The 25,002-nt window shown below is 46.4% G+C and overlaps 1 protein-coding gene across 2 annotated transcripts in view; it reads right to left on the reverse strand.

Annotated features, from left to right (window-relative positions):
* Positions 1 to 20,332, reverse strand: part of LOC138473825 (deleted in malignant brain tumors 1 protein-like) — a 733,343-nt gene extending 713,011 nt beyond the window's left edge. For both annotated transcript variants that reach the window (XM_069612215.1, XM_069612214.1), the window contains exon 1: positions 20,239 to 20,332. The gene's annotated coding sequence lies outside the window, so the exon portion shown is untranslated. The remainder of the gene's footprint in view (positions 1 to 20,238) is intronic.
* Positions 20,333 to 25,002: the final 4,670 nt, after the last annotated feature.

Here is a 25,002-nt window from a genome sequence, read left to right on the forward strand (position 1 = left end):
ATTGTCCATCTATAGCAAGACTCTGATACAAGATGGCCTGCCGATCTTTAACATTATAGGCAATAAACCTGTGACAACTAAATGTAAGGCGATTCAGAAGTGGATTGCTCAGCAAAAATATAAATTTGAAGAACTTGCATGCACAACAGAGGACTTGATTATCAACCCTCAAAGAGAGTTCCAAGAGCTGAAGCACCAAGACTGGATAATAACAGGTGAGCAAACAGTGGCGATCAAGTTCTTGAGACACCTTCCACCAACATATAATAAGCTAAAAACACCTTTGGCATACTGCATAAAATTTCCTGACAAAAAGCTCAGAAGCCTCTTTTTGCGAACAAGACTCAATCTGTTGCATACCAGAGAGATCCTGGAGAAAAGAAGCCAAGCTACTACAACAACTTGTAGACCGTGCAAAGCTCCGGACTCCAAAGAATCTGTTCGACATCTCATGTTAAATTGTTCTTCGCTAAACTCGGAGCGCACAGCAATCTTGGCACCCCTGTGGGTAAACCCTGTGCTGGTAGAAGAAGACACATGGGGGTGTCGCCTTATTTCGGGGGAAAAAGCCAGATGGGCAGTTGCTACAGCCAAATTAATGGAAATAGCCTTTATATGAATAAACGCCAATAATCTCGAGTGTCAACTAGTGGCTAATTAACTTTAAGCCATAGTTGACTGGCAAAGAATAATTTGTGGCTGTCTCTCCTTTACACAGAGGGGACTCCCTGTGCTATGTCCTCTGTGGAACTTTCTACTCCTGGCAGTTTTTGGACACATAGGCCACGGGGGACACTCGCAGGTCGGATCGTCTTCCCTCTTTCTTTTCTTTTCTAATGAACACTTCTCAACCTCGTTTGTCACAGGGTCCGGCATTGCAATCCGAACCAAGGAATGCATATTTAGCCAGACTATACAGATAAATAATGACTTGGCCATCCTCGACATCTGCCGGAACAGAGTATCCGCAAATATGAACTTCAATTTTCAATTTTCACATCCTTGTAAAAATCAGTTGTCTATTTGATTATACACAAGTAAATAAAAAAAATAAAAATAAATGTCATCTTGAAGGTAACAATTTAAGTTGGGGCTCTAAAAACATTGTACATCTCCCCAGAGAAATGTATTGTGAAAAAATAAGCTTATAACAAATTGAGTTGATCAAACTATGCTTTAATGTGTTGGAAATTAAATATAATTTTATTGATATTGATGTAATTTGAAGATTTGTTATTTGTATGTTGTTGAATATTTGTTTTACATATTTGAAAGGATGATTGTATTATCCAATCCAAATAAAAAAAATTAAAAAAAGAAAATGCCAAGTACAGTGATTTCTCTCGACCTACACTGAGTACAGGTGTCAGCAAAGCGCATTGTGGCAATTGGCCTAGATACACATGGATGTGAGCGGAGGACAGTATTGTGTATTGACCCAAACATCCCACTGAGAGAATTGACTGATGAAGATCTGTTCACTAACAGCGACACTTATGGGGAAATTATACTAGAGATTTGTGTGCCTTGTGATATTATGATTCAAAAATGGAGAGTGGCAAACCCCCTCATGGCCACTGTCAGTGCACTGCCATCTTTCTGTAACGCAGACTTGCAACAAGTGCCACGATACTTGTCGACCACAAACCCCCATGATGTAGGGTTGCTAAGAGAAGTGAACCCAGTGAAAATAAAACTTAAGCCAGGCACTGTCCTTCCCAGAGTAAGACATTACCTCCTGTCCAGTTAAGCAGAGGAAGGTATAAGAAGTACAATGCAAGCATTACTACAGCAGGGCATCATTGTCCCCTCTAACTCCCCATGTAATACTGCAATTGATCCAATTAAGAAAGCGACAGGATGGGGGGCATGGCGTATGATCCAGGATCTCCGCTCCATTGATGATTTTGTCCAAAAGGAGTTCCCTCTTGTCCCAAACCCGGCGTCCATCTTGTGCAGCATTCTGAAAGAGGCAACCCACTTTACAGTAGTGGATCTGAAAAACGCCTTTTTCTCAGTACCGCTTGATCCAGAATCACAATACCTCACAGCCTTCACGATAGGGGGGAGGAGATATGAACATCACAGATTGCCCCAAGGATACTGTGAAAGCCTGAGTATTCTTAACAGGATCCTGCATGAAGATCTCAGCAATATTGATGTACAAAGTACAGTAATCTAATACGTAGATGACCTCCAGGTATGTAGCAAAGGAGAAGAAATATGCAGAAAAGACTCTGTCAGCTTACTGACATTATTGGCCCATAAGGGGTACAAGGTAGACAAAAGTAAATTGCAGAACTGTCTAGCTGAGGACCTATACTTAGGTCAGCTAATTTCAACGGGAAAAGGATAATCCCAGACAGAGTGGCAGCAGTGCGCGCAGCGAGTACGTCAGATATTATAATAAATATGCAAAGGTTTCTTGGCATATGCAACTATTGCTGGGCATTTATTTTGGATTATGCAGTGTACACGCGACCCCTGCTAAATGGCCTGAAAGAAGCACAAAAAATGAAGGTACCAATAAAATGGACACCTGAAATGCACAATGTCTTCATCCCACTGAAAGAACTGATAAGTACAGCCCCCGTCCTAGTGACACCTGACTATGAGCGAGAATTCTACTTATTCTCACATTCAAATGGAACACTAATGACACAGTATTGACACAAAAGACATCACTGGGCCACAAGCCATTGGCTTATTACAGCAGCACACTTGATTCAGTGATGCAGGGACACTTTGCGTGCGAACAAACTCTCGCAGCAGCAGCATTCGAATTAGAAAAAACTGCCATAATTGTAATGGGTTGCTCTGTCACATTGTACGTTGAACACTCCCTGTTTGCCATTCTTGAACGATCAAAATCCACACTCACTACCCAAAGAGCATCAGCATACAAGATAATCATCTCAAGGCCAAATGTGCACGTGGTGCGGTGCAAAACAGTAAACCCAGCAACTTTCATTACAGAGCTATCCATAGTACATGACATGCAAGATCATGATTGTACCAGCTATGAAGGGGAAGGTGATGACATCCCTAAAACAAGTGAAAATGCACTGGAGGAGGGAGTTTTTTGTAGAGGGGTCAGCATCAATTTGCCCAGAAACAGGAGAAAACCATGTTGTGGCTGCAGTGGTACGAATGGAAGAAGGGGAGTACAAAATACTGGTACAAAAAAGTCTCTCAATGCATTATTCTGCCCAAGCAGCAGAACTAATAGCACTAATAGAATCACTACACGCAGCGAAAGGGTGTGCAGTGACAATATATTCAGATTCAGCTTATGTCACCACTACAGTACATGCTGGATTGTCGCGCTGGAGGAGAAGGGGGTTCAGGAGAGCAGACGGGTCCCCGGTACAACATGCAGAATTCCTGGGAGGATAGCCTTTCCTCTGCCCAAGTTACCACAAAAGGCAAAGGAGGTATATCTCTTGCTGGGCCTGGTTTACCTTTATGATTGGGATCACTGTTGAGTTGTAGAAGTGTGGGCGCTTAGTAGGCAATTTAGCCTCTGCTCATCCTTGTACTCCTGCAGAGGAGAAGTCCCTTTTGTCGCTGACTGTGTAACCAGTTTATGAGATGACCAAGAGAATAAGGGAGATGTGTTCATTTTATTAAATGGTGTGTGTGCACATATGCACATGTGTGTGGATGGTTGTGTGTTATGTAACGTAACAACACAAATAAGCATTTACAATGCTCACTTTACGACTGTGTTAGTCTCCTGACGCTGTGGCTTGTCCGTGTTGATATTAAGTATTGTGCCTATGTCTGGGTGGAGAAAACTCACAATATTAGGTAGGGAAGAAACAACCTTGATGTGGCGCAGGGTTGTGTTCAAGGTTGCGTGCATTTGAAATTGCATTCGCTATTTCAAGAGAGGGTATGCCCAGAAAACTAGCGATCTAGGGCTGAAATGCCAAGGCCTACAAGAATGGCAACCAGACCGGAAGCCTCCAGAATGGCTACAAAATATCCGTTTTTGATGACAATGAGCTAACACTGGAACCTCTAGTTAACGCACTAGTAAAGAAAAGCTTCTTTTAGCTACGTTTTATCAAATGGATAGTAACCTTATTCACTTTTCCTTCACGGGACCCTCGCCATTATCTAACTTTTCATGTCAAGAATAGACTATGCCAACAGCATATAACTTGCCATGCCTGATTGCCTCACCAATAAACTACCACAACGCAGCAGCAGGACTCCTTCAAAGACTCAGCAAAAGAGAACACATCATGCCAGCACTAAGATCTTGACACTGGCAACCAGTCAATTAAAAGATCTGTTTCAAAATGCTTTGCATTCTTCACAGAGCAACTCACAGCCAAAGAGCAGAATTACTGCAAGGACAACTCTCCATCTACAGAGTAAACGGAACCATGAGGTCTAGCAATGGTATACTCTGTGGACCCAAACCTTATTAGAAAATTAAATACCACGGATTAGATATATATATATTTTTTTATTTGTTTATTTATAACTCAACACACAGGAGCATATACATTCACAGTACTTATAGCATCTCAAGACATATAAGTCACAAAACCCCCCTCCCCGCTAAGCGGTGGGCACTGTACCCGGGCCTAGTCAGCCTGGTCCGGTAGTGGTGACGGATCGTCCATAGAATGAAGGGCTCTCGCAATCAGGCGTGGCTTAAATGTCAGGGCCAGAAAGTTCTGTTCATAGTCCAGCACCAGAGCGCAAATGTCCATGAATCGGTGGAGCAGTCCTGCTTTAGCTGCCGTGACCTTCTCAGCGATCAGGATGTCCCAGAGTTTGACCCAGCAGAGGGTCATCAAGGGATCATCCGCGGATTTCCAAGTGCGAGCCACCGTGATTTTGGCTGCCAGCAAGAACTGGGATACCAGGGCCGCTCTTCTCCCTGATCTCGGGTATACGTCTGGTAGCGGGATCCCCAGGAGGACTTGCTCAGGCGTGAGTGGAATGGCCACCTGGGTGACGTCGTTTATAGTGGCTAGGCAGTGAGTCCAGCAGGTCCACCACATATGAAAGTAAGATCCTGGGAGGCCGCAGAGACGCCAGCAGTGAGGGTCCAGGGCCCGTTGGAAGTGATGGAGGCAGAAGGGGGGTAATACCACCGCAGGAGCAGTTTATGGGCGCACTCTCGGTTGGTGATGCAGCGGGATGCTGTGCGTGTTCTGGACCAAATGTCCACCCACGTGTGGTCTTCGATGGCGTGCCTAAGGTCCGTCTCCCATTGAGACATATAGGAGGGCCTGGAATGAAAGGGATCCTCTCGTAGCAGCTTATAGAGAGTTGAGATCTTTCCCTGGGCCGGCAGGTCACCCACTGTTAGCTCTAGCGAAGTAAGGGGTCTTGTGGCCGCTGCTCGGGCCTGGGGGTGGGAGCACCAGTGCCTGAGGTGGGCATAGGAGTATCTAACCGTCTCTGCTAGCTGGAATGCCGATTTACAGCGTTAAAAGGTTAGGGGGGAGTCCCCATCGAAGAGTTGCCCCAGGGTCTCAAGGCCTCCCGCGACCCAATTCTTAAAGTTCCTTGTACAGGCTCAGGGGGCGAACGCTCAATTGAGGAAGATTGGAGAGAGTGCACTCAGGTCTCCAGGGATGCCACAATGTCTGCAGGCCCACTCTCAAGCCTTTATTGACTGTTTCGTGGCCGTCAGGACTTCCGGCCAGCTCCGGCATAGGGCGGTGGGGAGAAACGGGAGGAAGTGGAGGGGGAGAGGGAGGCAGGATTGCTCAATGTCCACCCATTTCGGCTGCCCTGTGCAAGCCCCCAGGCCTGATGGTGGGCCAGCTGCACTGCAATTTGGTATTTTCGGAGGTCAGGCACCCCAATCCACCCAGTCTCGTGCTGGCCATCATCGATCTTCGCGGGATTCGTGCTTTCTTCCCCTTCCAGATGAAGGCGACCATCTTCCTTTGGAGCTGCGGTGGGGGGGGAAGCGGAATTAGGGCTGGGAGGGAGTCGCAGGTGTAGAGGAAGCGGGGGAGAAGGTTCATTTTACATGTCGTGATGCAGCCCAACAGGGAGATTTCTTGCGATTGCCAGCGGGCCAAGTCCTTCTCCAATTCCTCAAAGAGAGGCGGAAAGTTATCCTGATAGTTAGCCCGATAGACTTTCGTTGGGAGTGAGGGAATCTGGACCCCCAGGTATGGGATTGAGTGAGTGCTCCATTTAAACGGGCCTTGTTCTTCTAAGGTCTCTCGTTCGGCTGGGGTCAGGCCCACTCCGACCGCCGCTGACTTTTGAAAATTAATGGCAAACCCTGATACCCTCCTGAAGTCATGGATTTCAGTCAGGGCCGCCCTCATGGAGCTTTCAAAGTTTGTGATGGTCAACAGGACGTCATCTGCATAGAGGGCCACTTTATGTTGTTCGGAGCCGATCTTCGGGCCACTGATCTGGGGGCTTTTGCGAACCTGCAGGGCCAGTGGCTCCATGGCCAGAGCAAAGAGCAGTGGGGATAATGAGCATCCTTGTCTCGTCCCGCATGTGAGGTGGATTGGATCCGATAGGCGGCCGTTGACCCTCAGCCTACTCTTAGGGGCTTGGTAGTTCGCGAAGACCATTTTCCTGAAGGTTGGACCAAAGTTAAAGGCCTCCAGAGTGAGGCGTAGGTAAGACCACCTTGTCGAAGGCCTTGGTTGCGTCAAGCGCCAGTAGGGCCAATTGCTGAGAGTCCCGATTGGCGATCTCTATTAGGTTCAGTGCTCTGTGAATGTTATCTTTCGTCGACCTGTGACTTATACACCCTGTCTGGTCTGGGTCTATGATGCTCGGAAGGATAGGTGCGAGACGATTGGCCAGGATCTTAGAATATATATTGGCAACCAGATTCAGCAGAGAGGTGGGTCTATGCGAACTGATTTCTTGGGGGTCCTTTCCAAGCTTAAGGATGAGGACTGTGATGGATTCCTTCATCGTTGGAGTGACCGTTCCAGAGGCTGCGAATGAGTTGAAGAGACGAGCCAGGGGGGCCACCAGTTGGGGCCAGAAGAGTTTGTAGAAGCGGGTGGAAAAACTGTCCGGATGTGGGGCTCTAGATTTCAGGCTTTTGATGGCGGCCTCCACTTCCTCGGTTGTGATAGGCGCTTCAAGCTCTTCCCTGGCCGCCGAGGTCAGGTGCGGGAGGGCCGCCTCTTGGATGTATGCACGCTGCTCGGCCAGATCCCTCAGGGCTGCCATCATTACTTCCGAATTACTTCCACCAGGCGTAATTTCTCGTGGTCTGCATAGTGGATCACCCCCGCGGGTCGCAGAGGCTCAGGATGGAGTTCCTGCACTTCTCTCTGGCCAGCTTATTAACCAGCAGTTTGTTTGCCTTATTGTTATAAACATAATACCATTGCTTGTTTCTAGTTAATAGATTTGCAGTAGCATCAGCGTAATGCGCTTCGAGCTTCTTCCTTGCCATTTGCAGGACCCTATAAGATTTTGGGGCCCAGCCCTTTCTTTTGTGAGTAGCTTCAGCTTCACGGAACTCAGCTTCCAGGCAGCACGGGTCGCCTGCCTTCTTTTGTGTAATGCGGCGCCTTGGGCGATCAGTTCCCCTCTGAACACTGCCTTCATGGCATCCCAGGTGTTGGCCGGGGAAGTATCCTCATCCCGGTTTTCTGCAAAGAAGTTTTTCATTGCCCTGGCGATTGAGTCTCTCACTGCCATGTCTCCCAGAATAGGATCATATAGACTCCACTGGCAGCGAGGAGGGGGATCCGGGTCGTGAGACCACAGGGTCAGGATGACTGGAGCGTAGTCCGAGAGGATCCGGGGGCCAATCACCACATCGTCCGTGAAGGTCAGGATCTGGGGGGAGGTCAGGAGTAGGTCGATCCTGGAGAAGGTGTGATGCACGTACGAGTAGAAAGTGAAATCATTCTCGTCTGGGGACAATACCCTCCAGGAGTCCACAATGTTCAGCGTGCGGAACAGATGAAGCAGGCCAGTGGCCAACTTCGAATCTCTGGATGTCGGGGGGTGGGATCTGTCCTTGAGGGGGTCCAGGACCCTGTTGAAGTCCCCTCCCATGATGACTTGCCCCTCGATGAATGGGAGGAGGGAGTCTTCTAGGTCTTGGTAGAAGCCTTCCTGGTGTTCGTTCGGGGCGTAGTCCGAGATGAGGGTGTAGAGCTGGCCCAGGATGATGCATTTTATTGCAATAAACGACCATCCTGACATCGTAGCAAGTCCAGGATCTGGGGCTTCAGGTCTTTTGTGAATAGAATAGTGGTGCCTTCCTTCTTAGTTCCATTGGAAGCAAAGAATTGTAGCGGAAAGAGTCTGCTTCGCAAACGAGAGAAGTCCGCTGGGATTAAGTGTGTTTCTTGCAGAAAAGCGATTGAAGTCCCACCGTCCTGTAGCCTCCGCAGAATGGATTTCCTCTTTGGGGGGAGTTCAAGCCCCTAACATTCAGGGTGGTGAACTTGAGTTTCAGATGTGGCGGCTGGCTCAAAGAGTTTGCTTGCTGTGCGGCGAGGACTGTGGGGGGGTTAGATCAGCCAAGGTCGTGAGAGCATAGCTATTTCGGGTTCTCCTGTGGTTGAGGGTTTTAAGACTGGTCTCCAACGGGAGATATGAATGTTCAACAACTGCCTCCAACGGGAGGTCCAAACTGCAACCAGGGGGGCCGATTTTAAACTATCGCCTGGCCCCTGGCCGCCCAGGCTGTCATCCGACAGAACCAACATGGTTGGGAATTTCTCCAAGGGTAAAGAGGTGGCATCGGCCTTGGAGGAGGGTATGGACCACATAGGGTCCGCGGCGAGCTCGAGCGGCTCAAGTGGTTCCAATGCTATGTGTCCTGTGCGGGCATCCACGCACGTCATTTGGGTTTGCGGTTTCTCTGCACCCTTGACTAAGGGGCCCGATTCAGCCTTGGGGAGCTGAAGTTCGGGGTCAGGCTGGTTCGGCCCGGGAGGGATGGATCTGAGGTCCCGGGGGAGTCCGGACGGAGAATAGATGCTGCATCGTCGAGGTGGCTGATGGTGTGGGGAGTGCCTTTGTAGGAGAATTGTAGCGCCGTGGGGAAGAGCCACCGGTAGCGAATCTGCTGGTCTCGGAGGAATAGCGAAAGTGGGCAAAGCATCCTGCGTTTCTGGAGAGTCAGAGGGGAGAGGTCCTGGAAGATCTGTAGTGGGACACCCTGGAAGGAGAGCTCCTCCTTTGATCGGCCTATTGCTGCGATGGCCTCCTTAGAGGTGTAAAAATGGATCCTTGTAATTATGTCTGGAGGGGAGTCGGAATCCACTCCCTGGCAAGGACGCAACCTATGGGTCCGATCAAGTAGGAGTTGGGCCTCGTCCAGATCCGGCAGGAGGGACTGGAAGAAAGTGCTTACATATCCAGGGAGCTCCTTATCATAAACTGAGGTAGGTACCCCTTGGATGCACAAGTTGTTGCGGTGGGAGCAGTTTTCCATGTCTTCCTGTTTGAACTCAAGAATTTCGGTCCCCTCCGTTAGCATCTGGACGGTACGTTGTAGAGCTGATAGCGAGTTACAGTGATCTGTGGCCAGGTCCTCGGCCTCCCCCATCCTCTGCTCTATGCTCCCGACCCTTTGGTCAGTTTGTTCCACTTTAGCAGTGAGTTCCGTCATGCAGGTTCTAAATTCTGACTTGATGTCCGACATGAAGTCTTGGAGGTCTTCTTTTGTTGCGAGTGTCCCCTTGTCGTCGGTCGCTTTCTGGGGGTGTAAGTTTGGAGGAATCTGCTTTCTTTCCTTTATCCACGGCCTGTAGCATTGTGGAAATGTCAGCCGATTTGGAGGACTTCAGCGCTCGGGACATGGCTTCGGGATGAGGGGCACCTTCTGGGTGTCCGGCCCCAAATCCACATGGTGCAGGGTCCAAAATGGCGAGAGCGATTTGGGGTGGAGTGGGCCGGAGCGCCCCAGGATGAGGAAAGAATTTCAGGCCTTCAGGAAGGGGTCTGGGTCGCCGTAATGGCCCCGGGGCTCCAGGTGGCCCTCTGCGGCGGGGTCCAGGATGCGGCTGGCGGGAGCAGGCTCTCCCCTTCTGGCGAAGAGGGGAGGTGGGCAGGGGTGCCCCAGGAAAGCAGGGAAAGCGTCACGCTCCGGGGAACAGCGTGGGTTTGTGTGGGTCGGCGGCCCACCAGGGGGGGCAGATGTTGCTACCCCCAGCTCCTCACCTCAGGCATCCAGGCTCCCGGGGGACCGGCAGGCAGATCACGCTGATGGCGGGCTCACTGAGGCATCGGGCGAGGACCAATGGCGGGGCGCAGGCTAGGATCCTACGAGCTGCACCAGAATGAGGTGTAGCTGGCAGGCAGGCGGGAGCTGGGACCATCAGCGTCCCCCTAATGTGCGCCAGGAAGGCTCCGGTCTCCAGTGTCATCCGTGCGTTGGGGAGTCGGAGTTGGCGAGGTGTAGAGGCGCGGGTTCAGAGGAGCGGCCGCCATCTTGGATACGCGCCGGCTGCCGGAGGAACGTTTCTTTTGCCGTGTTTATGGCGAACCCAGGGGCGTTAAGCTTCCAGATTGCAGGTGATGGTGCTGGGGATGTTCCGCTGCCTCAATCTAGCAGCGTTCATGGCGGGCATAGCAGGAACCGGGAGAAAACAGCTTTTAGCCGTTGACCCATGCGAAGGCCATTAATGGAGCTGCCTCATCGCTGGCGCTCCAGGCCACGCCCCACGGATTAGCTTTTTCAAACACCTCAACGAAAACCTAGAACTCTCTCCCTAAGAGAATCAGCACAAAAGAGGAACACCTGGCCTTCAGGAAAGCAGTAAAAAAACATGGCTCTTTCCAAAGCCGAGCTACCTCACATATCCAAAGATAGACCACACATCATTTCTGACAGCAAAATGGGTTCCAAAGAGAGACCACACATCATGTCTGACAGCAAAATGGGTTCCAGTTACATAACAAGGTATCTGAATGCCTGGGATTTAAACCTGTGCCATGAGGATCACTCTCTTTTTTCTCCTACTAACCTATACTAGCACTCTCTATACTCCTGCAAACAAAACACACGCACCATCCATAACACCCCCCACACACTGATGCCAAGCAGCAACAAGCACACCTCCTCCAATGACTTCGACAATCTGAACATGGTTGATGCATCTCTTTTCCAAGGGCACCAAATGCCTCCCTTATGGACTCAAGCACCTATTTGCCCACCACCCCATGCTACCTAGCAGCAAACCCACACAAAGTTACAATAGTTTTTTGAACTGAAACTACTAACACCACAGCAAAAACCCTTGTGCAGTCTCCCTCTCCTCCCACTAACAAACTCATCCCATCCCTTATTTTCAGATCTACCAGACCACCTGGAGACATTACAAATGGCAGCGGTGCATGGCAAAAATCATAACCTAACAAAACAGATTCATAGATGTATTCTAGCTGCCAGTTTGGGATACTAAGAGAAAGTGTTGTTGGTGGCCTAATGGGCCGGAGAGATGCTCCAGCAGTCCTTTACATGTCAATATTGTCTGAAGCCCAGTTGGATGACATGTGCTCAAGCTTTTCCTATACGCCAACAGGGATATAGCCAGGGATTGCCACGGCATATTCTGTCCAAGTGTCTAAGTCGAAGTGACTGTTCCGACTAGAGTGAGGCACCTGCGTGTTGTTCGATCCGGGCACCTTTGTTTTTTTCTGTATTTTTTTTTTTGTTAAACTCTTTATTTCCTATTTTCAACAATATTCAACAAACAGCAGCATCATCAGAAGTCATCGAACTGCTAAATATACAATAGCGGGAAGCAATATAGCAGAATTTTACACCATAAACCCGTATCCCACCACATCAAACTGTAAGACTAACCGAAATCCAAACCAAATGCACCAAACAATGACAACAGACAAACAAGACTACACAAAACAACCACATAAACAACACAAATCCCCCTACCCCATATGTATAGTACCTCAAAGTAAACCATTGCACTCCACTACATAACTCAACCTAGCATTATCCATAAAGGTCATTAAAACCCTCCCACATTTCATCATAAAGGTCTGCCTTGTCCTGTTTACGAAACATTGTTTTTTCAAATCTAGATAAAGCTCTAACATCAAAAATCCACTCCTCCACTGTCGGCTTTTTTGGGTCTTCCAGACCTTCAACACCTGTTTAGCCGCCACCAATAAAACTTTACGCACCCCACACAATGTCACCCAACTTACGTTACACCCACCACTATATGAGAGAAATATAACTGCTAAGGGATTGCGTGGGTAAGCAATGTCCCAAATCTGGTCGATCCTGTCAAGAACCTCCCTCCAAAAGCTTACCACCCTTTTACAATGCCACAACATATGTAACAGAGTACCCTGTTCTTTCCCACAACCCCAACACAAAGCATCATCAACCAAACCTAACTTGCACATACGTGCTGGAGTCCAATATATCCTGCCCAATATCTTTTGATGTACGTAGCGTGATTGCAAATCCACTTTGGCTGTCGTCGGCACTCTCCAAATCTTATCCGATTCTCTCAATGTGAGTTCCCTGCCCAACTCCTCTGTCCACGATAACCTCAACTTTTCCCACCAATCCAAACATTGCTTAGCTGGTAGCATAAAACTGCATAAATGTAGACACTCTTTGAAATCCCATCTTCAATATATCAAAATTCTCTGGCTTTTTCAAAAATGGAGCATCCAACATTTCTCTCCGTTCCAAGAGTAAAGCTACCAAAACATCATACCTCCTCAATTCCCTGTTCCTTAATTAATTAATAATTTCTCAACTAAACTCTCAAAAGGTACTACCCCAGCCTCATTCCACACATCACCAATAGTCAAAACTCCTTTCTGAAACCAGCTCTTCCAAGACAGTACCTTATTATTAAACTGCAGACCAGGATTATGCCAAAGGGAAGCCTCTTCATAAAGAAATAAGACCGTGACCAGTACCCACAATCCACGACAACGCTTCTTTGGTAGCCAATACCGATTTCAAACACTGTACCTTCTTAGGTAACTTCCCAAAAGAAAATAAACATTTAATATCATAAGGCAAAAACCGCTGCATCTCAATTTGTACCCACCACGGCATCCGGTTCAGATCCACACCTTTGTAACTAGACACTTTCTTTAACAAGAAACCACTACAATAATTTTTCAAAACCGGGTACCCAAATCCCCCGTTTAACATTCCTGACCATAATGTACCGGGGAATCTTGGCTCTCCTCCCAAATCCCCACAAAAAATCCTGAAACAATCTATCTATACGTGCAAACGCCCCCTTTGTACAATGTAAAGGTAGAGATTGAACAACATACAGAACCTTTGGGGCAAAATCAATGCTATTAAAATGATTTTGCTGCCTAAGAGTCAGATTAACACATCCCCATCTCATAATATCCCGCCTAAGAACCTCAATGATTGTATCTACATTATAATTTACTAACTTTCCAAAATCCTGAGTAATATGAATACCCAAATATTTTGCACTAGAATATTCCCATTGACAGTGCCACCCCAGCAGCTGTTCACATCCAGGGGAAGCCCTCACCGGAAATACCACCGTCTTATCCCAATTGATCCGATACCCGGATAGCTTACTCACCTCTTCAAAGACCTCCCGTAACATTTGACCCCCAACAACAGGGTCATTCAAGATGACCACCACATCATCCGCATAAACCAGAGCCTTTACTTCCCCATCTCCCACCGCAAACCCTTTGATACATTGCATCTGACGTATATACGCCAACAAGGGCTCTAACACCAAATTAAATAACAGTGGTGACAAGGGGCAACCTTGCCGAGTGCCTCTAAACAATGAAAATGATGCAGAAAACCCCCCATTCACCCACACCTTTGCCGATATGCCATTCTGAAGAGCTTGAATAGCTTTAACAAAGAAAGGACCAAAACCCAACTTTGACAGTGTATAATTCAGAAAGCCCCAATTCACCCTATCAAAGGCCTTCTCAGCGTCTAAAAAAATCAACAAAATATCCTTTGTCTCTGAGTCCGGCAAACTCAAAATATCTAACAGTGTTCGAATATTATCATATCCATACCTTCGCTCCATGAATCCTGTCTGAGAACGCTCCATTAAATCACCCATATATTTTTTAAGCCTTACTGTCAGTATTTTCGAAAAAATGTTTAGGTCTACATTAAGTAAGGAGATAGGCCGATAATTATTGCACTTAGTTACATCTTTTCCAGGTTTCGGGATCACCGTGATGATTGCCTCTTTCATTGAATCACATAACCTCCCCTCCCTCAAAAAACAGTTATATAATTCACACAAACTCGGTGCCAACACCTCAACAAATTTTTGATAAAATTCTACTGTCAAACTATCCATCCCCAGAGATTTACCTACATTAATTTCCCCAATTACTGCCAAAACCTCTAGGACAGTAATTGGCGCCTCCATAAACATCTACCTTCTTCAGAAAGCACTGGGAGTTATATTCTGTATACAATTTAGCATAAAAAGAGCGAAAACATTCCCCAATTTTACCTCTCCTAATCTCTAAATTTCCAGACTCGCCAACAATATTTTGAACATACACCCTCTCCGAATATCTCTTCAATCTACTTGCCAACAACTTCCCTGCTTTATCCCCCTGCTCCCAGTGCTTTTGCTTCATGAAACACAATCCCTTCTCAACTTGCGAGTCCACCTAATTTTTTAGTAATTCTTTAACATCCAAGATCTTAAGTCTAAATTCCTCTCTCTTGACAAAGCATAACTTTGTTGTAAGTCTCCAAGTTCCTTTTCAAGCTCCACCAATTTGGCCTCACCCACCCTACACATCCTTGCAGTTCATCAGTTCCCCTCTAACAGAAGCCTTAAAAGCATCCCACACCACCATGCTGTCCGCCGTGCCCTCATTCATCTCAAAGAAATTTGGTATAAGTCATTAATGCGTCAGCAGCATCTTGATTGTTTAACACAACAGGTTTCAACCTCCATCTACTAGGTCCCTGCCTCCCAGCGAGTAACATCAACTTAGCCATTACCATTGAGTGATCCGAAATGTGTCGTTCTCCCATAGACACCTCTCACATTCTCAATTAGCCTATCCGACACTAATATGTAGTCAAGCCTAGAATAAGAATTATGCACTGGTGAATAAAACGAGAACTCCCTATCTCTCCAATGAAAATGTCTCCAGGTATCCACTAAATCATATACATCCAAGAAGTCCTGAAACTCCTTGCTTGATTTCTGTCCGGTAAATTTGCACATCGAGGACCTATCCATTTTGGGGTCAATCACACAATTAAAATCCCCTCCCAAAACAATCATTTCACCTCCCATATCACCAAGCATCCTCTTCAGCGAGTCAAAAAAGGCCCCCTCACCCGCACATGGCCCATATATAGATCCCACTGTTAACAGCATGCCCTCACATTTGGGATCAATAAGTATGATACGCCCCTCACCATCCATACTCACTTTCTCAACACAGGCACCTAAACCTTTCTTCAACAATATTCCAACACCCCGGGAGTTAGAGGAGTTGCAATTTAAGAAAACCTTTGTATATCTCGAATTAGTCAGTGAATCACCAGTACCATCAATCAAATGTGTTTCTTGCAAAACTGCCACATCAATTTTCTCCCTCCAAAGTTTAGCCAGCATCTTCTTTCTCTTTCGCACACAGTTCAACCCTTTCACATTCCAAGTACACAATGTAACAGGCCCCTTCATAACTCACCAAAACACGCCATATCGTCACATATACTCATAGACTATCAATCATCCACAAACCTTCCATTAAACACTATGACAAACATCAAGCCCGTCCCACAGAGTAGAGCAACACACGTATCAACCCCCCACCCCCACATATAACAAAAGACAACATGCACACATTCAAGCCAGCATTGATTGTAAGAAACCCAACATAACTTAGGTTTCAACAAAATACCATTATGTACAAAATCATAACCTATTCCAACTATCTCCCCAGAACCCTATGCCCAACATTTCACTAGTATAATTACCTCCTCAAATATCCTCAGTAACAAGTCCCAGAACCTTCACCAAAACCAACAAGCACCTGCATCAAGACCTCTACTATTATTTATAAAGCAAAAAATAAGAGAAAAAACCCTCCCTGTATGTCAAAAGAAGTTCAAACTAAAACATATAAACCCAAGACATAGAACAACATATCCAACCCACCAATAAAGAGCCATCAAATAAAGACTCCTGCTAATTGATGCACACAAACAATTCCTAACCATGTATACCCCAAAATCTAAAAGCCAACATATAATATTTAAAGATTAAGAGCATTTAAAAATTAAAGTCATGCCCTCACTGAAATAAAGGTATAAGCACTAAACATTTCCACCAAACACCAACACTTCAGCAGGAACAAGCGACAGCAACCATCCTAAGTCTGCATGGGCAAACAGGAAGAAATAAAAACAAAATCAGAAGCAGACTCTAACAAAAATGAGTATTTTTATAAAGCAGTTCCTCCAACCACCTCGTATCCGTCAGTGCCATTGCCTGGCTGTTCATTCTTCAATCATGGAGTCTCAATTCCTCATAGAGAACGCCAATCCCTTCGCTGCTCTTCCCACAGGGCCAGAGTGTAAAGTAAAAGATGCAATAACTCAAACATCATACCACTCAGTTCACCGCCATGACCATTGAGCACATATTTTCCACCAAATAAGCCACGACAAGCAGGGCAGAATCCGCAGAATCTCTCTCCATTGTAAGACTCCATCCAAAGGCGTAAAATGTCAGCAGAACAGTATAGTATATAACTGTTAGGGCGAATTCTCTGTTTAGGCTGAATTTCCTAACCTAGTGAGTCCCCCAGCAGCTTTGCTGGATTTTTGGGTTTTATTTTTTTCTCCTGCCAAGAGTGAGACTCTTTTACCCTCACTCTTGGGCATGATTTGAGTGTGTTTCTTTGACTCTAGATGTGTTTAATGGGCAATGGGGTCTTTTACTCCATAGGGCTTCATGTGTTTTTGTGATGTGTGTTACACAGCACCCTCAGTGCAGTAACACAGGGGTGTCATAGTGACCCCCCAATATAGACTCCATACCCTGGGACTGACTACTGTCTCCCAGGGCATGTAAAGTCACCATTGACTTTACTAGTCTCAAATTCTGAACAGAACCAGTACAAACCATCATATTGTGGGCGTACTGGCCGGGGCAATTCGATTGCCCCGGGGTCTGTTAGTCGAGGGGGCACGTCTCCGTCCCCCCTGATCGAGTTTTGGCTGGTGGCAGTGGATACTACTTTTTATATTCGACCGCAAATATACTCTATGGGATTTCCCATTGTTCGAGGCTACCAACTTTATTTAATTCCTATAGCCTCGAACATACCGCCGGTTTATTTATTTAATATTAATTCTCCGGTTGGTATATTTTTGCCAGAACTCGGTTCTAAAATGGCGTTTGTGTTCGCTTCGGTGACTCCAACCCAAGTGAGCCCTTTGTTCCACTTTTTGGCGGGCTTCTCCACAGAAGCCCTCCAAAGTGGTGCCACTCTGTCTGGGGTACTTAAGAGGGATGGAGGGGGATTTAGGCACCCTGGACTGAGTTGCCTAGGCAACTCAAGTCGCACTCCGTCCTGATTGGCCCAAGTGGTGAGCCGGCCGGCTCACGACTTTGCATGCTTGAGTGACAGCTTGGCAGAGTGAATGGGGGTTTTCTGCATAAAAGCAGGGCTTTGGGGACTGGAACTTTAGAAGTCACCACAGGACCTAAGAATCCGACAAGGGAGAAGCTGAGCCGACCTGCTACGACGACACCACCGTTGGAGCCCTGCTGGATCGTCTCACCACTTTTCCCAACGACAGAGGAGATCTGCAGCCCGGAGAGTCTTCTTCCTTCGACTGGTGGGGATAACCAGTCTGCTTCCTTTTTCGCTTCCTGGAGCATCTCGTGGCCGCCTTGCCTGTGCCAAGCACCCCGGCAACCGGGATACCACGTTTTACCACTACCGCAAATCAAAGGGTAGTACCTTTAACCGGAAAACTCCACGGCTGGTTTCTTCCCTGGCAGTGCAACGACCTTCATCTTTCCTCCACGTCGAGATCTTCTCTTCCTCTGGACGACGCCGCGACTTGCACCTGCTGCCAGGAACAACTGCCCCCGCTGGAGGATCCTTTCCACATAAGGTACCGTGTTCTGCCTGGCTTCCCTTGCAACCGACTGTACAGGTTAGATTTAGCCCCCGGCTTTCGAACCTGGGATAGCCTGAGATACCCTGGCTAAACTTTTCTGAGCCTAACTAAAACCTTTCTGAACTCCCTGCAAGACTTTTTAAGCCTGTTGTCATTGTATGATCTTGGGTGCATTTGTGCCCTGCTCTCTCCAAGAGTGGGCCCAGCCTATGGACTTTGGCTCATAAGTAACTTTTGACTTTCCTGCCTTGCTTAAGAGTTCCTAAAGATTAGTGTGGTGTATTTTCCTACATTCTGCCTTTTTCCCCTCCCTTTTTTCGTTAACTTATTGGAGTGCCATCTATAGTTAAGCGCTCACCTCTGTCTGGAAATAAGTGGTGTTAACTAAGACTTGTCTGATAAGGAATAAGGGATGTATATAGAATAATAGTAACTTTGTTGAGAGTGATTTACAATAATAGTGCTGGAGTGTTTCAATCAGTGTGTTTTTAAATAAATAATTATATACCTTGATACCAACGCTCTGGTCAGTGTTTGCTTGTGCTATTGTATCTGAGTGCCTATTGTGTATACTTTGCATACTGCCTAACTCTTCTTGAGGGAAGTCTGACTGCTCAGCCACAGCTACCAAGTGAATCTGTGTGGTACAGACTGCTACAAAGTGGGTTTACTGCCAAACACCTGTAGTCTTAAATCTTTTGCAGAGGTCCCAGAGGGAACTGCACAGGTTTCTGCCTAACAATAACAATAACATGAACCTGCAAACAGTGGATGGTGTATTCAAAGTCATTAGCTTGCTGACATACCAACTTTCAACCAGCTCTTTCACATATAAAGGTCAGCATGAGGCATTTCTTGGATGGAATGTATACTGAAGCCATGCATGCATCAGTTCGCACACTAGCACATACCAGGGCATCTCACTGCACAGCGGGGGGGAAAAAGAACCACGTGACTGCCCACAATGTCCCAGTCGAGCACAGTGACTTTCTTGCACACATAGTAGAGCTGTACTAGGATCTCACAAATTAATCTTGAGTTGACAAAAGTAACATGTAAACTCCATAGCAAAGTCTGAGCCCAGCATCATAACTGTCAATTGTCACTTAAGCTCAAATGCTGGCGCTAGGTTTATATCAACAAAGGTGCATCACCAACCAGCGGACCAAAGGCGTTCCCCCATCCACCCGGGAATATCACAGAGACCCTATAGAATACAGTACCATTTTGGATGTAAAGACAAGCCTCAGTAGTTGACGTAGCATGCAAGACTTAGGAAGTCTCTGCGGTAGTTACCAACACCACCACCATGTCTGCCTCCTTAGATGTGTCATGAGGTTGCTGGAGCATCATGGCAATGTCTGCATGGTTCCCTCCTTTCTGGATTTAACCACACTTTATGCTTCTTCCTACGTGCTCTGTATCACCAAATTCACCTCAATGTCAATCTTAACTCTCATAAGTTTTTCAAGCGTATCCTGAGTTCCTCCCACCTCATTTGCAGAACATGTTTTCTGTATACTAATTGCCACTTCACACACTTTTTTTTTATACACCCCTTATTATATAATCCGTAGCACAAATTGTTCATGCGGCTCGGAGACACGAAACGAGGGCAGAGCGGGAAACAGCCCATTTGTTAACAGCGTGCTAACAGTGCCATCCCCAAAGCATGGCGTCCTGCCACATTTACCATGGTAACCACAATAAACCTCAGTACGTGAGCGGATTGCTGCTCATTGGAAAGAAAGTCGATGCGCGTGATAATGTAACCTGATGTTTCTTGGTAAATGAATGCTACGTCTATTTGACTTTGGAGTAACCATATACGAATAACTCAGCACGAAACCTTTGGCAAACGTAGCAGTCCATCTTAATTCAAAAATAAGCACAACCCGCCCAATGCATCTTAATTCAAAAATAAGCACAACCCGCACAATGCAGGCGCAGAGCGGCACTCGGATGCGTCAAGATGCCTGTGCATTGCATTGTCAGTTCATAATGACACTGTAATGAGGGCTACAGTGTTCGATCATGCGCACTCCATACATCCCAAGTCCTGCAGCCGCCAGCATTCCCCCGCGCAGAGGAGAGGCAAGAACTGCACAGCTGTTCACGACCCTCGTCCACTGTACCTGATGACGGTGTGCCTTCCTCACCCCGCCGCCATTTTCACCAACAAAACAATCCAGGCAACAGCGTTTCGCACACCGAAAAAAAACAAAAACGAATAGCCTCTTCCTACCCAGAAACAACATGCGTAGGAGCACGTATGGAAGGTTCCTTACTCAATATTCATGAAATGAAGTTCCCAGCGCCCCATGCACGCGATATAATCAAAACACAACTCCAACGGTTTTTCTTTAACTGTAAAACATCAACAATGAATCCAAAGGCAAATAAAGTCAATGGCCCTCATTACAACACCGGCGCTAAACCATGGCGCTATTAGCACCATGGTTGGTGCCGGTATTGTAACGGGTCCGCCATGGTTCAATGGGGAATTACCAGCCCATTCCAAGGTTGGCGGGCGGTAATTCCCATTGAACCATGGGCCTTCCCCATTCCCATTTTCGCCCCATAGGGCTCTATGGGAATGGGGAAGGCGCTAAGTACGGTACCGCAAATTGCGGTACCGTACTAAGCTCCATGGTCCCTTTGCGGGTCCCTACTTTAATGGCTGGTGTAGACCTGCCGTTAAGGTCGGGTCCCGCAGAGGGACCTCGTAGTAAGGCGCTAAGTGTTTAACGGCGCCGCAGCCTTTTATGGCGCTGTTAAACACTCTCTTCTTCTTTGCTGTTTTCGGATTCATAAATGAAATTGAAGCTTCCATAGGCTCACAATTCACATCAGTTAAATCGGAAAAGAAAGCTCTGCACTCCTATGATCAGAAAAGGAATGTAATTGGCCCTCCAGAACCACATGGAAAATTGCTGGATAAATCATATAATACTTCAGTTTCTTGAGTTGTTCCTTTTCTTTTGCCACTCCAAAACATTTTCTTTTTTCCCTGACATCTCTACTGAGGTCAGCAAATATAATTTTGTTCTCTCCCCATGCTAGATCTCCAATTTCACGAGATTTCCTCAGCATTAGTTCTTTCATTGGGAATCTTAAAAATGTAACAATAAAATGTCTAGGGCGCTGACCTAAGGCAGGTTTCTTACCAAGAGACCTATGAGCTCTCTCAATGTCCAGTGGTCAGTAGGATCCAAATGTAACATGGAAACCAATGCCTTTTCCAAAAAGGAGATTGGATTCCCTCTCTCTGCATTTTCAGGAAATCCTGCAATCCTGATGTTATTTCTCCTTGAGAAATGTTCCTGCTCAGACAGCTTAATCAATAGCTTCTCATTATTAATCTCCAATTGCCTCACTTGATCAGCCAAACGCAGTGTCTTGTCATCCATCAGATTAAGATGATCTTCAGCAGCAGTTACCTTGATCCGGGCACCTTTGTAAGCCTGAAGTGTGAGTGGAATTATTTTATAAATTCCCAGTTGAGTCTCCTAACCTGTGACAGCCTCCCTACATGCTGCATTCCCTGTGCTCACTTACCTTCTTGCATTAAAGGCCACAGTTTGGTGAACCATTGATATGTCTCTAAAAGGGGCTGCAGGGAGAATTTTAATTCATGGCTAATTTTCCTCACCTAGTGAATCCCCGAGCAGCTTTGCTGGATTTCTGGAGTTTATTTTTTCCACTTGGTAAGAGTGTGAGCCTTTTTCTCACTCTTGCATGTGTTTTGCCATGTGTATTTTTACTGTTTGTAGTGGGCTCTGGAGGACACCACTCCATGAACTCCACTTTTTATGTGTGTTACACAGCACCCTCAGTGCAGTGACACAGGGTTGTCTTTGAGACTTCCCACTGACTCCATTTTTCTGGGGCTGACTACTGTCCCCCAGAAAACAGGTAAAGTTGCCATTTACTTTACATAGTCATTTAAAACTACAGACCCAGTACACCCCATCTTACATGGAGTACTGGAAAGGGTTAACTCCTACCCCTTTTTGTCTGTGCCTCTCTGAGCTTTGTTTTGCTCTTTTAACATTCAGACTTGGCTGGTGGCAGTGGTATCTACCCTAACTTTTCTACCGCGATTATATTATATAAACGTGGTACTGGTCCAGGCTATCATAGTAGCCTCGAACATAAACCCGCTTGACCAAATGCTCTTTCTTTTGTCTCCGGTCAGGTTTATTCACCATTTATTTTTGTTAAAGTCCTTCTTGTGTTTTACTTTGCGCAGCAAACCAGGTTTGCCTTCTTTGTTCACCGTCTTTTGGCGGGCTTCTTCCAAGAAGCCCTCCTCTTGGTGCCTGGGTGTCTAGGTGGGCTGTATGTGAGGGAAGGGTGTAGTCACCCCTTGCACAGGGTATCCTTGGAAACCCAAGTCACACTTTGTCGTGATTGGCTGGGGTGGTTGTCCGGGCCGGACAACCCCCCTGCTGTGTGATTGACGGCCAGGCTGTGGGAACGGGGGATTTTCGCATAAAAGGCAGAACTCGGGCTGGAAGTCAGTCGCCGCTGGAACTGCAAGGAACAGAAGAGAAGCGGCGAAGAAGACGGCAGCTGCAACTATCGAGTCCCGGTGAAGCCCTGCTGCAGTCCTGAGCTATGTACCCTTCAACGACAAGAGAAGATCCAGTCCGGAGTCTTCTTCCCTTGAGCGTGGTGGGATCAACCAGATCATCTTCCACAACCAGAGGATCCTCTTCGTGGTTGAAATGGCTGCACACTGCTGTAGTTGTCCGGATAGCCATCTGTAGAGCCTCTCCTGTTTTGAAGGAGCACACCTTTTATTCAACGTTGCTGCTGCTGGCCTCATCCCTGGGTAGTGCATATCACTTCAGACATCCTCCTTCTTGTCTCCACGACTGAAGCTCCAGGAACCGTGGGTCTGCAGGAAACTACCAGGAACAACTGCCGTGTGCACCAGCTTCTTCAAAGAATAAGGTACTGTGTCCAGCTTCGAGGAACTAGGGTGAACCCTTTTTCTCCTCATCCAAGGCTTGCCTCCAAGTCTTGCCCTTGTCTTCCTTCCCTCTTATCACTTTTGCTTCCTCTGTTGACAATATCCAAGTACTCCTGGCAATCTGTAATCGTGAACTATCCGACTGTGTGATCCTCGACAACAGGAACCCGGTTCCACTTGACACTGGGTCAGGACTATTGACTTTTAGCTTCTTGTCAGAATGTATTCTCTTATTCCGTCTGCCTTGACAAAAGTATTGCCTATGATTTTTGTCCCCAATTCTCTTTTGTTAACTCAGGTGCTAAGTGTGTTTTAACTCCGGTAAAATTTCTTCCCGCGGGTACGCGTATCTTTAGTAAGACCGAACTGTCATTACTGTCAAAAAGTGATCGCATATGTATTCCCAACAACGCCTTTTGTTTCATAACACTGGTCGGTCAAATCCTAAGGTGCTTACCTTGAGTTGTTCTGCACAATGAAAATTGGTTGTGTGTAGTGTATTTGAAGTGTGGTTTTACATTAACAGAAGTGAAGTGTTTTACGAACAGATGGTCTAGAAATAAATGTACTTTTACTTTTTAACCAAAAACCTTGAGTCAGTGTTTGCTTGAGTCACAGTAATTGTGGTCCTTTGTGTAATCTCTACTACTGCGGCAAAGCGTTATTTTTGAATTACAGAATTGAACATACAGAAATCATTCATTAATTGTTTGTGTTTACAATATCTTTTGGGTGTGCAGGGGACGGGAGAAATCCACAAGTGTGAGGTTATCTGTTGTCTATAGTATTCTCTACTACTGCTCATTTGCTCTTGAGATAAGTCTGGCTGCTCCGCTACTGCGACCACTTTAACAGTGTAGTACAGGCTTGTACCAAAGGTGAACTTGTATTACCACTTGTAGTCTTCAATGTGTGTAGTGGTCCCTAAGGGCACTGCACAGGATTCTGACTAACAGGGGCGCATTCAACTGCAGTTTACATGAGTAGCTGCTTTAGAATATAATGGGTTTTTTTTTGTTTTTTTTATTGGTTAATCAAATTAAACCTTAACACTCCTTCATGTCAGTTCATCAATATTAGATGGGTGCATGTCCAAAGTTACGTAGATGCAGTGACTTTTCCCAAAGCCAATTCTCTTGGTCTGTCCAGTTTAGTCAGTTTAGCTCACACTTCAGGATCGTCAACCTCCAGGTCCAGTTTTAGTGCTTCGACAAATTTCAATGCATCTAAGGTCTTACCGACCTTTTCGACTGTCATTAGCTGCTCCCAATACTCCTCTTCCGTCTCCTCAGTAATATTGATGGTATAGCTTCCCATGTATTCTTGTCGTTTCAGTGCGAGCGTCGGACAAACTAGCATCACATGTCTGATAGATTCTATTTGGGTCCTGTTTTTACAGAACCTGCAGTATGCCATTGATTTGTCAATAAGTCGTCTTCTCCATTTTACCTCTCGGGAATACCATACATTAAGCCTGCAACGCATGAGCAAGTCTCTGTAATGGGCAGATGGAAATTTCAACAAGTATGGTGGGAGCATATTTAAACCCTTTCTTTCCCAGATGATGTTGTGGCACAGATTCCTTGACAGGCTTTTCTCCTGTGTTTCTTCCCAATCCTTTTCCCGAACAGATCTTTTGGCCTTATCTGGATTACACTTTAAGGTCTCTTCCGAGATGTCTAGCTTTTCCAAAGTCGCTTCACATCTTATCTTCCATTCGTGTAAGATCTTATCTCCATTTTGCGTCTCGGTCTGTATTAAGATTTTAAACTGCTGGGCTGTCAAGGATGCACTTTCTATAGAGGGACAAGGTTTTCCGTATTGCGATTGAAGCCATAGATTGGAACCTTAATTATGTCCTTATGATCTCTATCGGGAGAGAGTTCGGGAGGCGTAAGATCTTTCGCCAAAAGTAGGCTTC

This window comes from Ambystoma mexicanum, chromosome 8 (assembly GCF_040938575.1).
Source record: "Ambystoma mexicanum isolate Mex_15411 chromosome 8, UKY_AmexF1_1, whole genome shotgun sequence".
Classification (NCBI taxonomy): domain Eukaryota; kingdom Metazoa; phylum Chordata; class Amphibia; order Caudata; family Ambystomatidae; genus Ambystoma; species Ambystoma mexicanum.